Source organism: Rhinolophus hipposideros (assembly GCF_964194185.1).
Source record: "Rhinolophus hipposideros genome assembly, chromosome: 1".
NCBI lineage: Eukaryota > Metazoa > Chordata > Mammalia > Chiroptera > Rhinolophidae > Rhinolophus > Rhinolophus hipposideros.
The window spans coordinates 88,398,306-88,405,220 of record NC_138047.1 but is presented as its reverse complement, the minus strand read 5'-3'; the positions used below and the strand labels follow the sequence as shown (position 1 = coordinate 88,405,220).

General features: G+C 33.1%; 1 pseudogene across 1 annotated transcript; it reads right to left on the bottom strand.

Moving 5' to 3' along the window:
* Nucleotides 1–4,728: 4,728 nt before the first annotated feature.
* Nucleotides 4,729–6,669, bottom strand: LOC308499490 (nucleophosmin-like; annotated as a pseudogene). The gene is made up of 2 exons: nt 6,269–6,669; nt 4,729–5,019 (listed from the first exon to the last, which is right to left on the bottom strand). The product of its transcript is annotated as a nucleophosmin-like (transcript).
* Nucleotides 6,670–6,915: the final 246 nt, after the last annotated feature.

The window sequence follows — 6,915 nt, the reverse complement described above, 5'->3', positions numbered from 1 at the left end:
GTAGATGAGAACCAAGAAGGCTTCAAGCAGACCCAGTCCAATCTCCTGTCCAACTGCTGTTGGATGAGTGACTTTGAGCAATAATCACATGGTCAACCTTCAGAACTTTGAGAGATGTTAATAAAATAAATTTTTTGTTATTGTTTACACCACCAATTTTTAGAGTGACTTGCCACACAGGCATAGATCATTGCAATATGATATAATTGCTTTTATTTCTAAACTTAGTTATTTCAGCCTGACATGTTTTAGTTGTATGTGCTTGGTGTAACTTCCTTAAATGGCTTTTCTTATTTAAAATTTAGGGAAAGTATGATTGAACATTTATAATGTCACTTATAGAGTGGTGGAATCCCAGATGCAACCTTTCAAAAGTCCACAATAAAATACACTATTTGAAAACAAATTTGAAAACTTGTAACAGTAGAAATATGAAACATACATGTATAGGTCTCTCTAATGTCACCACAATCTGATGTGAAATTGTTCTCACTGTAACCTCAGTGGAGATCATTTGAAATATCAGTCAATATCTGGTGTGAACTATGCTAAAAAAGGCAAAATAAACCAACAAACCCAGAAGAAGTAAGGAAATGTTTATGACATATTCCATGCCTTTATTCTTTCTCAGATATGATAATCTTTTTAACTTAGGACTTGCATGCATTCAAATAACCCTGATATGTTCATGTTATCTGTATTGTGTCTATGTGATACATTCCTATAATTTGTATAGTTGTAGTTTGTTTCTCCATTGCTATTTACTATTCCATTACAATGGTGTATGTATTATAATTGGATATTTGTGTTGTTTCCAGGTTCGAGCTTTTATGAATCGTAGTTCTATAGCATTGTTTAATGTCTTTTGGGACACTCATAAGTGTACACCAATGAGTATGACTGGATCATATTTTCACTTTGCTAAGTGATTTTTCAAAAGCAGTTGTAAAAATTTATATTCTTGCTTGCAGTGTTTGGGACTTTTAGTTGCTTGAAATACTTGACAACACAACAAATTATCAGTTCTTTTAGCTATTTCAATTTTAGCTATTCTGGTAGTGATTCCTCATTCAACATTTAGTTCTCCTCACCTCTTAACTAATTATAATCTGTCCAAGGATGAATGTCCTCTTTTGTCAAGCCCATTTTTATTATTTTATCCATTTTTAATTGGCGTATCTGAATTTTCTTATTGATTTATTTTTATTGAGTTTGTTAATATACTGTATTACATCCTGTGTCTGACGTACAATCATATGAATGGCAAATGTCTTCTCCCACATCTGACTGAGCTTCACTTTTTTCATGCTAACTTTGAACATTAGATATGCTTAATTTTAATAAACCTATTTCATCAATATTGTTTCTTTACAATTATCACTTTTTGTTTCTTAAGAAATCTTTGCATATTCCAAGTTTATGAACATTTTCTCATGTTAATTTCTAAACATTTTTTGTAATATGCCTTTCACACTTTAAAACAACACTCTAGATACTGTCTAAAGAATATATGACACAGCTCAAGAGCGTGTGTAAAGAAGTTCTTTAGGAAAATTTTTTTACAAAAAATTAAAATCTCCAGGTGAGATATAATCACCACAGAGACCAGGATGGTAGCAAAGGAAATAAAGAAAGTGAACTGAAAATAAAAATAGATTTTGGATATAAGGGAGATTTGCTGTTTGATTGCAAACTAGGATTACAAACGAGGAATGGTTGATGATGATATCTGTTGTTGTTGTTGTTGTTGTTTGGGGTTTTTTTGGCTCAAGAAGTTGCGACTTAAAAATGTGAGAAAAGCAAGTTGTGGTTTTGATAAATAATGAATTCTCTTTAGGATATGTTAAGCCTCATTAGTAAATATTAAACAGATCATTATATATACAACACTGGAACTAACAGGAAAGGTTACATTTAAAGATCTAATTTGTGAGTTACCAGCATTAAGATGGTATGGAAAGGGGCTGAATTTAATCTTCAGGCTTTCCAACATCTAGAACCCCAACATTAGAGAAAAGGAGAAACAGAGAGAGTAGTAGCCATTGGATCAGAAGTAAAGCAGGAGAATATATTGTTACAGACAATTGACATGACTGGCATATAGAATGATCCTGAATGATGACTTAAGAAGAGGAGAAGGAACTGTCTGTTGAGTTGGTACAAGAACGTAAAAAAAGATTCTCAGAAGAATGTGTTTTAGTTCATTGGTGGGAACAGAAAGCAGATTAGAGAAAAATGAAGGCTGGATGGGGCTGGAGAATAATTAAACTCACAGATACAGGCTATTCTTTATTTTAATTTTTTTTTTTTTTTTTTTTTTTTTACTTTTTATTGAGAAGTGGGTTAAAGAAATGAGGTAGCATCTAAAAGGGGTGTGGTTAAAAATTGATTTTTTTTTAATGAAGGCAAAAATGAATAAGTTCATACATACATACAGACAGATAAGTTAAGGCATTGGGAATAACTGAGTTGCATAGGAGAGATTAATGATGGTGAATAAAGCAGAGTTGAAACAGTCCTTGAGAAAAAGGAAGGTCTAACATTCAAATCATAAAATAAAGTGTTGGCCTTTGAGATGAACAGAGGGTCTTCTTTTATTGTAATGGATAATTGAGTTATTGATTCAAATTTCTATGCAGATTCATGGATGAAAGATGAGGTATTTTCTACCAACTTTTTTTTCCCCCTTCAGTGAAGTTCAATGTAAGGCCACTGACTTAAAAGTGAGTTAGGAAAAGGGAGCATTGACGTTTTAAGAAAGAGAGAAGACAGTCATCACCTTGAAGAATGGGAAACTGATTTTATTGAGCAAACAGTAAGACATTCTGGTCGTGATGAGAGATTAGTTGAGGTCTGTGTTTTAATGTAAATTTAAACTTAAATTTAAAATAAAAATAATCAACCTCATTTTGTGATGTTTGCTGTAATGTCTAATTGCTTGGATTTATACACAGAGGATAGTGACTAAATTGTTAATTCTGCAGGCTTTTAGAATTGCCACATCACAATAAGAAAATGAGTGGAGCACGGGGAATGAGAGTGGCTTCCAAAAAGACTGGCTGTCATAATGGGCCATGCGTATAGACTGATGGGGAAACAGAGCAAAACATGATAGGGTTGGTGGAATAGGGTCTCATTAAGGTGGAGATATAAAATTACATTTTTGTTATGGTATATATAATATTAAGAAAAAACTTGTATATAAATTTCATTTGCTTCTGTATACACATACTTGGTAAGTCTTTATACTTTAGATGTTAAAGGTTGTTTTTTTGCAATGTACATAGATTACAAGATTCTTTAACAAAAATAACTTTTAAAATTATTTCAAAAATACTAATCAATAAAATAGAAAATATTCATACAAGGAGTATGATGCTGCAATTAAAATACAATATTTATTAAGTAAATGTATATCGTACTTATGCTGTTAAATTAAATTTTCATGTATAAAATGTCCCAATAGAATGGTGATTAATCACTATACAAAAAGTTAATTTTAGCATTTTATATATATTAATTTACAAAGGCCACATGAGGTACATACAATTATAATTCTCATTGCAATGCTCTGAGAGGCTGTGTTATATGCCCAAAGTCATATATCTGTAAGTGGTGGAGTTGAGATTTGAATGGAAGCTTTCTGAATTGAGGATCATGGTCCATTTCAACTATACAATAGGTAAGCATAGAGAAAAGCCTGGAAGGATTCACTATTAAAAAGAATAGCAATGATCGCTTCCTTCTGTTTGATGACAATTAAAAAATACTGTTCTGCATTTTCTATTTTTTTACAATATAAAAGCATTATATGGTTAAAAATGGAAAATAATACACTTTTCAGGAGCAGTGGGAGTTTTATATAAGCTGTACTAATGCTTTTTCAAAGACAAACAGGCGGCATGCATACACAAAATGTTTTGTTGCATACAGCATGATTCAGACTGAGGGAATGAATAACCTGCATCTTGTATGGAAAACTACAGGTCTGTTCTTTCTATCTTTGAAGGACAGACCTAAATTGCACAGTTTCCTATTATGTCAGTATTTAAAATTACATAGCACAAAATAAAACTGTAATACATTATGAATTGATTGAATACATGCTACCCGATACATTGAATTGAAGAAATGATACTGGTAAATACATGTAGACATAAAGAGAATTTTTCATAGGCAAATTATCAGTACAATTCGCTACTTCCTTATCTGGGTTCTTTCCTCACTTTTCGTTAATTTTCTTTTTTATCCTTTATTTAATATGCATTTTAAATTATAAATTTAAAATTTAGGATTATACATTTTTTAAAAAGGTGATATGTTTAAACACACTTATCGCAAATATATATCAGTATTTTAAGTAAAAAAAAGGACACACACACACACACACACACACACACATATACTTTTATTTTATTAAAATAATGAGTTTACTTCACATGTATATTTTGTCTCCCCACCATTTTTATTTGTATGACCACCACTACTACTGTGTCCTATCTTCACATTCCATACATACTCAAAATCAAACAAAGGGTAGAGTTCCATCTTTTAAAACTAAACAAGCATTTCGGAAACTGGCAAAACGTTCTTGGCAATGGAACCTGGTAACATTTGTCAGACATGGTAGGGAAAGTTCACTCTTCATTATAAAACGGACAGCCAGATATCAACTGTTACAAAACTGAAATAAGGTGGAAAATTTAACAAAGTGTTTAAACTATTTTCTTAACGAGACTTCCTACACTGCCAGAGATCTTGACTAGCCTCCTGGTCAGTCATCCAGAATTAATTCTTCACATAAGTGATGAACTTGGCCTCCACTTTGGGAAGAGAACCACCGTTTTCTATACTTGCTTGCATTTTTATTTTAATGCCTTCTACAGAACTAGGCCCTTTCAGTGTTTTAGGAGTTTTATCCTGTTTTTTTGAAGGATTCTTGACCTTTTGATCTTGGTATTGACGGTTTTGAGTCTTTTCCATTCTGGTTCAATTTCTGTGCATTTTCCCCTGGAATATCTCAAACAGATTTCTTTTTTTCTTCTTTTTATAATGTTTATTAAAATATAGCTAACATACAATATCATATGAGTTTCAGGTGTACATATATCATAGTTATTCAACAGTACCCACACCTAGCACTATACAGAGTTATTACCACATGATAGATTATATTCCCTGCGCTAAAGAAGTAATCACCAACCACGATAAGTGCAACAACCATCCGACACTATACCATGCTATCACAATATTATTGATATTTTCCCCCTTTTTAAATTTTTTTCAGTTAGAGTTGACATTCAATATTATTTTTTACTAACTGCAAGTGTACACATAATGGTTAGACATTTATATAATTTAGGAAGTGACCCTCCTGACTAGTACCACTTGGCACTACAGATAGTTATTACCATATTATTGATTATATTCCCTATGCTTTACTTTACATCCCCATGAATATTTTGTAACTACCAATTTGTATTTCTTAATCCCTTCACTTTTTTCATCCTACCCACAAGTCCTCCCATCTATCACCCCAATAAATCTAGTACCCATCTGACACCGTAATTATTACATTATTGACTATATTCCTCATGCTATACCCTTTATCCCCATGACTGCTGTGTAACAACCAATTTGCACTTTTTAATCCCTTCCCCTTTTCACCCCTCCCAACCCCCCTCCCATCTGGCAACCATCAAAATGTTCTCTGTACTTATGAGCTTGTTTTTGTTTTGTTTGTTTGTTTATTTTGTTCTTTAGATCCCACTTATAAGTGAAATCATATGGCATTTGTCTTTCTCTGTTCTGACTTATTACACTCAGCTCAGTACCTTCTAGGTCCATTCACGTTGTCACGTTGTAGCATTTTGGGTTTATTCGGATAAATACCAGAAGTGGGATTACTAGGTCTTTCTTTGACTCTTGTTATACTCTTCGTTTTAAAGTCTATTTTGTCTGGTATAAGTACTACTACCCCAGATTTTTGTTTGTTTCCATTTTCATGAAATATTTTTCCATCTCTTTACTGTCAATCTGTGTGTGTCTTTCGATCTGAAGTACGTCTCTTGTAAGCAGCATATATCCATTGCTTTCTTATCCATTCAGCCTCCCTATCTTTTGATTGGAGCATTTAATCCATTCCCATTGAAAGTAATTGTTGATCGGCAGGTAATTCTTGCCATTTTATTATTCATATTATTTATTTTTTAATCATTTATTTATTTTTCATCTTAAGTAGGTCCTTGCTTTTCATCCCTTTGAATATTTCCAACAGATTTCTTTATGGGAACCTTTTCTTCATCTTCCTCAGTATCATACTCATCATCATCTTCATCATCATCATCGTCAACAACAGCAGCAGCAGCATCGTCAGCAGCAAGTTTTATTCTTTCTTGTGGAAACTTGCTACCACTTCCAGGATTAGGACTATGTCCAGATATACTTAGAATTTTTACATCCTCCTCCTCACCATCTTCTGACTCTGCATCTTCCTTTCCTCCACAGCTACTATGTGCTGTCCACTAATATGCACATGCCCGGAACCATGCTTGAACTTTAAGACCACAGGTGGTGTTACTTCAAAGTTATTTCAAGGGAAATCCTTGGCTGTACAGACATTTTCAGTGTTGCCAGGGTTACTTTAATTGGACTGCCTTCATAATTCATTGCCTCTGCTTCAAAAATGTGCAATTCATCCTTTGCATCAACACCTAATCTGACCGTTCTTAAAGATAATTGGTGCACATTTTCATCATTATCCACGTGAAAGTGATCATCTTTGTCAGCCTTTAGTTAACAACTGAAAAGATAGTTCTGGGGCATCAGGACTCTCATGTCCATGTCCGTCGAATCTACCCTGGGCTGGTGGCATGTACTTAGGTTGGAGAGAGGATAGATGGACATAAATGACTA